The sequence below is a fragment of the Apodemus sylvaticus genome, chromosome 9, assembly GCF_947179515.1.
Source record: "Apodemus sylvaticus chromosome 9, mApoSyl1.1, whole genome shotgun sequence".
Taxonomy (NCBI): Eukaryota; Metazoa; Chordata; class Mammalia; order Rodentia; family Muridae; genus Apodemus; species Apodemus sylvaticus.
Genome location: NC_067480.1, coordinates 19,651,421 through 19,661,091, shown reverse-complemented (window position 1 = coordinate 19,661,091; position 9,671 = coordinate 19,651,421). Strand labels below are relative to the sequence as shown.

Sequence of the window (9,671 nt, the reverse complement as noted above, 5' to 3'; positions counted from 1 at the left end):
ATTATTTTATGCGGGGATATTTTGACTGAATGTGTGTCTCCCTGTCACATGTATTCTGTGTGTCTGCAGAGGCCAAAGGATGCCACTGGATTTTCTAAAATTAGGTCTATTGATGGTTGCAAGCTGTTTTGGTGGTCCTGAGAATTGAACTTGGGTCCTGTATAAGAGGAGCTAGTGCTGTTGAGCCTCTCTTCAGCTCCTATTACTTGTGTCTTTAACATGAATGGTATAAAAATACAGAAAATCTGAAGTTTAACAAATTCTAAAACCAAACCAAACAAACAGTCCCTTGCACTGCCCCCCAAAAATCTAGTTTGATACCTTTAAGGTTTTAGCTGATTCTTGAATATTTCCAATGTGGAAACTCATTGTGTCTTGAGAGAAATACAATTTTGCGCCAGTGCAAATACACGTTATACTGATGAACCCTTTGATATATTCCGAGCTCTAGTGCTGCTCACTCCCATGCACATGCACGCCTGCTAGCCATTCTGAGGAATGGGTATTACTATACCCAAAATGCAGGTGAAGCCTTTGATATTTTAATTTGTTAAAAATAAAGACTCCTAGGTGAATATAATAATGGGCCAGGGGCCATCATAGGACAAACTAATAACTAGCAGGTGATCTATCTGAGATGCGTCTGCTTTGGAGTAATAAATAATCCACAACAGATTTGCTTCCTTAGGCGAAGCCCAGGAGAAAATCATTTTAGGAAAGGCTCCATCTATTAATATGCTTTTCCTGTTATTATTAAACATATGTAAAATTACTAGCCATTAACCCACCCTTTTGAGCTGATCTCTGCAGAACTGTGAACTATCTTGTAGTGTTGCTGTATAAACAAATAGATAGCTTCCCAATTCTTTATGATGATCCTATAAGAATTCCTAGAATTCTGTTAGTATTTATCAAGCTCTTTTATAGTGGGACTGCTGAGGTCCTTTCTGAGAGTCACATCTGCAGTGAGATCTCTGCCAGTCTCTGTCACCAGTTAATTGCTTCTACTACTCAAGAGTACATTCCAAGAGGTCGCAAAACAATTAACCAAAGGTCATAAAAAATGGGGAACTACAATTTATTATACAAACTAGAGCAGAAGATAAACTATTGACTGGTTTTATCTATATAAAACTTCACTAATAATTTGCTATGGATTTTAACTCTCCATGAACCTGTGGAGCTGTGACAGGTGACGAATGTTTAGCCAGAAAATGAGTCTTTTTTTTTTAATATGGCAATCTCTATATGGGTTATAGCACCATATTGTATATATTATACACACAGACTTATTTAAAAAACAAAGGAATCAATTGATTTCCCAAAAGCACACAGAGAAACCAACTAGACTCACTCTGTCCACACCTAAATTGCTGGCCCCTTAGCAAAGTCCTATGATGACATTATGATGGATGATATCTTCCAAAGTAAACAAGTGACTTGGAATCCTTCAACAGCTTTCTGAATAATTCTTCTCTGGGAGGAAGCTGTCTAATATACATACAACCATCCCAAACAAACAAACAAACAAGAAACAAAACAAAACAATAGCAACAACAACCCAACCCAACCCAACCCAACCCAACCCAACCCAACCCAACCCAAGTCAAACCAAACCGAACCAAACAACCAACCTTTGCGTATGTTAACACAATTGATTCTCTTTGTTTGTTTGTTTTTATAGTTATTTTATTAAATATTTTTCATCTAATATACTTAAATCATCTCCTATCTCATTTTTTTTAATTTTCTATATTCTTTGTTTACATTCTGAATGCTTTCCCCTTTCCTGGTGCCTCCCTCCCCATCGGTCTCATAGGCCTAATGGATACACATGTAAACATTCTCTGTTGTAAACTTCTATTTGGTTTATGATTTGAATTTATGTGCAAACCTGTGATGAAGATTTTAATAAATGTGATCACGCATTCTGAAACATAAGTGCCGGAGGACAAAGAGAGGAGTGCGAATTTCCCTTGCTCTGATTATGATCTTTCCACCTTTCCCCCTTTTCTTAGAGAGCTCTAAAAAGAAACCTATTACAACTTAGAAATAAACACTAAATTCACTTTTGAAAGTGTCCCTTTTTCTTCCTTTTCAACTACCAGGCTGAAAGTTAGAGCTGAGCAGTTCCTGCTGAGACTGAACAAATGCTGTTTTTGGATGAGGTGCTACCAGAGACTGCAGTTTCTGGCCTCAGAGGAGCACAGAAGACAGGTCAGCTACAATAGCACAGTAACTTAGACTTAGATAAGTAAACTTTTTATTATTATACGGCAACCCTGAGTATCTCGTAAGACAACACGATGCTCTTCCCTGTCCTCTACCTCCAGAGGAACCCACAACAGAAAAGAAGACCACACCGGGGCTGGTAGACCCCTGGCGATAAAACACCCATAATAACACTTGCTTAAATCAAAAGGATTGCTATAAGCTTGAGGTCAGCTTGGACAATATATCTAGTTCCTGCCCAGTCAGAACTATATACTGAGAAATGATTATTTTACAATATTATTCCTTAACTGTGGCTGTCTTTCCTACACCATTCATGAAAATGTTGCATTTTTAAGGACTCTATGTCTATGTGTTTTTCTAAAGGTCTGTCAGTGGAATCTAGATCAGTGAAGATTATGAGGACAGAGGGAGGACTATTTGCCTGGATAGAATGTATGCATGGGTATCACTTAGACAATTCCCACCATTGGGAATTGATCATTTTTGATCACTTTTCTTTGAAAAGGATATGCTGCTTCAGTGAGATTTTTTTCACTTAATAAAATATAAATTAAGTTTTCAGTTACTATACAAAGTAGTGTGTTTCATGTTGAGAGTTTCATTTACACACCACACCAGCAGAGGCAGATAGACAGATGGGAACACACACGCGCGTGCACGCGCGTGCACAAATGCACACAATAGTGCTCACCTCCCTCTGCAGAGACCCCCAAGCTTCTCTTCTCCCCTTCCTAACTCAATTCTCTATGTTAAAAACGTTCCACTCTACTCAGTTTGTGCCGCCTATTTATGTACGGGTCCAGGGTCCAGGGTCATCCCCTGGAGCATGGTCGACCTCCCAGTGACCACACCGCTAAAGAAAAGTCACTTTCCCTCCTCTTCCTGCCATCAACTATCAATAGCGCCTCAGATCGTGGGCACGGAAGAAGCCACTTACTCCTCGGTGATGGCTTATTGATTGGCTTCACCTTGTAGGGGCGACCACAGCTGCTACGTGTTCATTGCCACGTTTGCGTTCACGAGTGTAGTGGTTCTCCCACGTCTAAAAAAGCACTGTTTCTCTTTGCTATCCCAGACTTCGGCTGTTTTCAAAACGTTCAACCCCCCCTTTAGACTGTGCTCTTTTCTGAGCCCCCACGAGGGGGTTCTTCCCACTCTTGTTCATACCGTTTCCCACAACAGTCTCACCTTCACCTAAAATATCACATATTTTATCTCGTGTTCTTGCCTTTCTCTAGACTCTCTTTCTCACATATCACAGGCTGTTGTCTACATTTACACCCTATCCCCCTGCAGAGGTCTGCATACTACATACATATATACATATGTACGTATATACACATATACATACATACATACACTTAAGTTTTAAATATAGATTTTGCTCATGAGAAAAAAAATACGATTTCGTTTTTCTAAGTCTAGGATTAAGTTAAGATTAAGATCTACAATTCTATTCATTTTCCTGAAAGTTTCAGAATTTGTGCTTCTTTATAGATGAATAAAATCCTCACTATAAATATGTATAGAATTCATTTATTCATCTGCTCATCAACTACTAGCCTGGCTTCAACATAGCTATTGTGGGTAGTGTAGCAGTAGGTGTGGATATGTTGTTATCACTCTGGTATTCTGACTTAGACGCCTTTAGCTATACACACAAGTTATGCAGCTCTATCATATGATAGTTCTACTTTTAATTTTGAGGATCCTGCCTACTGCTTTCAGTAGCTGCTTCATTAATCTTGTACTGGTTGGTTTTGTGTGTCAACCTGACACAAGCTGGTTATCACAAAGAAAGGAGTCTCTCTTGAGGAGATGCCTCCATGAGATCCAGCTGTAAGACATTTTTCTCAGTGATCAAGGTGGGAAGTGCCATCCCTGTGGTGGCAGTGCTGGGTTCTATAAGAAAGCAAGCTGAGCAAGCCAGGTGAAGCAATCCAGTAAGCATCACCCCACCATGGCCTCTGCATCAGCTCCTGCTAGCAAGTTCCTGCCCTGTGTGAGCTCTTGTCCTGACTTCCTTTGATGATAAGCAGCAATATGGAAGTGTAAGTTGAATAAACCCTTTCCTCCCCGACTTGCTTCTTGGTCATGATGTTTTGTGCAGGAATAGAAACCCTGACTAGGACAAGTCTCCATCCGACCTATAGCATATTTCTGTTCTCCTTTATCTTTATTCATATTTGTTATCATTTTTATGATAGCCATTCTGCCTGGAATGAGGTGGAATAGCATGGTAATTTCCGTTTGCATTTCTCTGAAGGATAAAGATATTAAAATATTTTCAAACATTTATTAGCCTCATATATTTCTTCCTTTTAGAAATGTCTATTAAACTCATTAACCCATTTATTAATGGCATGATTTTGGCTTTAGAGTGAATACTTGGGATTCTATATAGATTACAGGTATTAATTCCTTTTTAGAACTTTTTCCTGGAGCCTTTTCACAGTAATGACTGATTTTTTTTTCTGTGAAGAGATTTTTAATTTCACGGAACTCTACTAGTTCTAAGATAATTTCCTGTATTATTAGTGTCTTTTTTTCCAGAAAATTCTTGCTTCTGCCTATGTCTTCATGTACTTCTCCTGTATTTTTATTTAAAAGATTCACATTCTTTGGTTTTATAGTAAAGTTTCTAGTCCCGTTGAATTTACTTTAGTCCAAGATGTAAATTATGGATTTAACTTCATTTTATATGCAAATTTCCAAGCAATTTTTTTGAAGAGCCACTCTCCCTATCCAATGTATATTCTGACGTATTAGATGACTGTGCTTGTTTTTATTTCTGCATCCATTGTTCACTTCTTCATTGTTTTTGTACTGATCTTCAGCTGTGTTTGATACTGTGGCTCTGTGGTAAGGTGTGAGGTCAGGCATTATGGTATCTTCAGCATAATGTTTTTCTGGTTAGCCACCTTTCTGTGGCTGTTTCTGATCTTTCATGTTCTCAGAGTGACCCTAGTATTTTTCCTTGTTCTGTGAAAAACAAAACAAAACAAAACAAAAACAAAACAACATCAGACTTTGCATGGAGATAGTGTTATATCTGTAGATTTTTCTAACAACCTATTTTATATTATTAGTATTTTTTATTGTTATTTCTGGATATTCAACAAATTGATGGGGGCTCTCCATGTTGTATTGTCTTCAGTTTTTGTTCTCATTGTTTAAATCTTTCACCTCTTTTGTTACATTTATTTCTTGTCATAGTTTTATGGGACTAACTATAAACAGGTTTATTTTTTTCTGGTTTCTTTATTGGCATGTTCCTTATTAGTGTGGAGAAAAGTTCCTAATTTGCATGCTTTTGAAGCATACTCTTTTGCACAAATTGTGTATTAGACTTAGGAAGTGAACCCTAACTGAGTACTTGTCTGGATGGACCCACAGCTCAATTTGTGCCATCATCTGATTTGTGAAGGATTTGCTCATTACAAAGCTGGGATAGCCCATGGAACAACTGAGGTTGATAAGTAGTTCCTCAATTAGCAGGATAATTCAGTGCCTATTCTTCAGCCAGTGGTGGTCCACCTGGGGCCTGATGTTCACTTTTGACATAGTATTCTTGGTCAACCACTTCACATCAAAATGTTCAATATTTGAAACAGACAGAGGCCCACAGTCAAACACTGTACAGTGCTCAGTGAGTCTTATGGAAGAGTTGGGGAAAGGATCAAGGTCACTGGAAGGGATAGGAACACCACAGGAAGACTGATAGAGTCATCCAACTTGGATCCTTGGAGACTCTCAGAGACCGAACCACCAACAAAAGACCATACACCTAGGGTGGGCCTAGGCACCTCACATATTTCTAGCAGATATACATCTCTATCTTCATGTTGGTCCCCCAACAACTGGAGTGGGGGATGTTCCTAAAGCTGTTGCCAGTTTGTGAATCCTGTTGCTCTAACTGGGTTTCCTTGCCTGGACTCAGTTGGAGAAGACACGCCTAGCTTTGGAGTGACTTGATGTGACAGGATTTGGGGAAATGTGGAGGGGGGGCACCCTCAGAGGATAAGGGGATCAGGAATGGGGAAGAGAGTGTGTGAGGGAGGACTGGGAGGAGGGGCCAATAATATGGATGTAAAGTGAATAAATAAATAAATTAATGGAAAGAAATGTCGAATGCTACACACAATGATATCACCCTTCTTTTGTTCAAAGTGATGCCCAAACAGGATATCAACACAGCCTGTGGTGCTGACAAAGATGTTGCCCTCCTTACAGGCTTTGTTCATGGTTGCTATCTCACAGACCTCCATGGCAACCAAAATGATGGGGTCAAAATCTTGGTGATGATGACTTAGGTCCTGAAACTCCTTAAGGCCTGTGCACATCCGATGCCCATATCACCACAGCCTGCTGCCACTGCCACCTTGTCCACAATCATTGTGTTTGTGATCATTTAATGCCACTTGTATGTGGCACTAAATAGATGGCCATAGAAGTTGTCAAACTTGCACTTGGTGATGGGATCATTTACATCAATAGCAGGTACCTTCAGTATATCATTGACTATCATCTTGTGGAAGTTATGGACCCTAGTCATTGTTTCCTCAGAGATGACTTGGATGTCTCCTAGAAGCTGTGGGCACTTGAGATGGAGAAGGTTGGTAAGGTCACCACGATTGGGGTTCATCTTTGAAGTACTGCATTTACTCTTTGTCTGTTTTTCCCTTCCAAGCCTACACTGGAATGGTGGGCTTGGAAATGGCAGCTGCTGCATGGTCCTGATTAGAGAAGATATTGCAGTTGGACCACTGCATCTCAGTATCCTGGGCAGCAGACACTACAGACATGTGCAGCCAGCCAGCCATAGAAGAATCTTCAGTGGTTTGGAGGTCAAGCACATTTCCTGCAAATGGAGCAAAATGACATTTCATTCTTGGCTATGTCCAGAGTCTTTTGTCCACATGTAGCTAGTCTGATGTCTGAAATTTTGTGGGCTTGTTTATCAGACATGCTGGCAGTGCTATCTTTAGGACTGGTGAACTCAGTGAAGGGGCATAGTTGGTGCCAGGAAGAGCCAGAATGGCTATTCTAAATGTATAATCATTGAATGTAGAGACTGTCATTTTAAAAAACATACTTTTTTCAACATGTGGAATTCTAAACAATGAGCTTGAACTTCATACCTTATTGCACCCAAAGTCTAGTTATTTATTTGAATAATTAACCTGATTACATCTCTTTTTTTACTGCCTATCTCTGTCAGAGGTCATACATATGCACAGGGAAGGCATATTGATATCTTAATGACGACAACTATGTGCATGTGTAATGAGAGAATAAATCACACATTATAAAACCTAGCATTTAACTATTGAAGAGATTCTTGATGTTTTCCTATTCTATATGCATATTTATTTTTCTGTGAAACTGTTCTGAATACTCTTCTTTGTTATGGTGTATGTGTATATGAGGGAGAGGTAGGGAAAAGGGAGGAGAGAGTGCTTTGGCTTGTATATGCATAGGTGTGTGGGCGATGTGTAGCTGCACACATGCACAATGTGTACATGTGCATATGTGAATCCCAGAGTCTCCTATGAATTTCCAGTATACCCTTTGAGATGTGGCATCTGCCACTTGCCAACAAGCTGCAGGGATCCCCAATTCTGCCTTCTCAGCAAATTCGGCTTTCATATTTATAATGTTTGAATGTTTTATATTTATTGTGATTTTTTTTGTTTTGATATCTACCAAAATCAAAAGAACAGAAAATCTTTTTTTATTGTAGCATTTATGCAAGAAAACATTGTGAGATATGCCAAATCTTGGCAAACTCAATCTTCCCAAAGAGAAGAAAAAACAATGTCGAATAATAAAAAGAAAGGGTTCAGTTGAAATCCATTGTCTCTTGAAGGCTTTGAGGAGACAGATAAGGATACAGTCAGATTATCAAAGACCATGTACCATGGTTAACCATTTTTCCAATTATAGATATGTATATGTACACACACACAGACACACACACACACACACTGCTAAAAACATTACTCTAGAAGAACAATCACCTTTGTTTTTTTTTAAATGAAGGTTTGTAATGCTTTTCATTTTGTGTATTGATTTAAATTCACTAATAAATAACTGAAAACAATTGTCAAAATATTACTGGCATGTATAGAAGGTTCAAGAAATCCTAGAAAGTGGCTGAAGTAATGTTTCCAAAGGTATAGTACACAAGGAAAACATGGATGGTTTGTTTTTGTAAAAAGTCAGTTTTTGAGTCAATATATCTAGGCTGCTCCACAAGTTCCATGTGCCTATCTGGTTCCAACACAATAACTACATAATTTCTCTAGTAGAGTCAAAAATAACAAGGAGTCAAACATTTAAAAAATATTTCAAGTGTGAAATTGTGGTTAAAAAGAAACAGAGATAATGAGATTAAAATTTCAACTCATATGCATAATTAACATTTAATTATAGAGCATTAGTTCTCAACCCATGGCTCATGATCTGAGTGTCAAATGACACTTTCACAGGAATCACATATTAGATATCCTGTATATTAGATATTTATATTACAATTCACAACAGTAGCAAAATTAGTCATGAAATTGAAACAAAATAATTTTATCGTTGTGGGTCATTGCATCATGAGGAACTATATTAAAGTTGTATCATTTGTTCTAGAGGGATATATTCCATATCTTTGTATAGACATGTATCTCTTTCTTGACTAATGCTTTTAACAGCAGAAAACTTTGCTATTTGTAGAAAGGAAAATTGCTTAAACCCTGCTTATATTTATATATTTTCAAATTATTAATATTATTATATAGTTTTGTTTCTTTGAAACTGGGTCTCAATATTTATTCCAAGCTTCTCCTAAATTTACTATGTAGCTGAGGCAAGTATTCAACTAATAATAATCCTCCTGCCTCAGCCTTCAAATTGTTGGAATTACAAGTGTCAGCTACCCCACCTAGATTTAATATCTATATTTTAATATTTTGGGCGCTAATATTTAGTTTATGCTTTCTTTAAAATTGATCAAACCATTTCTATAATTGTGGTAACAGATTAATAAGAGTTGGATTGGATATTAGCCCTCTATCTGATGTAGGATTGGTGAAGATCTTTTCCCACTTTGTTGATTCCCCACCATGTAATAAGGATACATGCTCTACTATGTTCATAGCAGCCCTATTTATAATTGCCAGATGCTGGAAAGAACCCAGGTATCCCTCAACAGAAGAGTGGATACAAAAAATGTGGTATATCTACACAATGGAGTACTATTCAGCCATTAGAAACAATGAATTCATGAAATTCTTAGGCAAATGGATGGAGCTAGAGAACATCATACTAAGTGAGGTAACCCAGACTCAAAAGGTGAATCATGGTATGCACTCACTAATAAGTGGTTATTAACCTAGAAAAATGGAATACCCAAAACATAATCCATACATCAAATGAGATACAAG

At 38.0% G+C, this 9,671-nt stretch overlaps 1 pseudogene; it reads right to left on the bottom strand.

Annotated features, from left to right (window-relative positions):
• Positions 1–5,514: 5,514 nt before the first annotated feature.
• On the bottom strand, positions 5,515–7,203 carry LOC127692791 (adenosylhomocysteinase-like; annotated as a pseudogene).
• Positions 7,204–9,671: the final 2,468 nt, after the last annotated feature.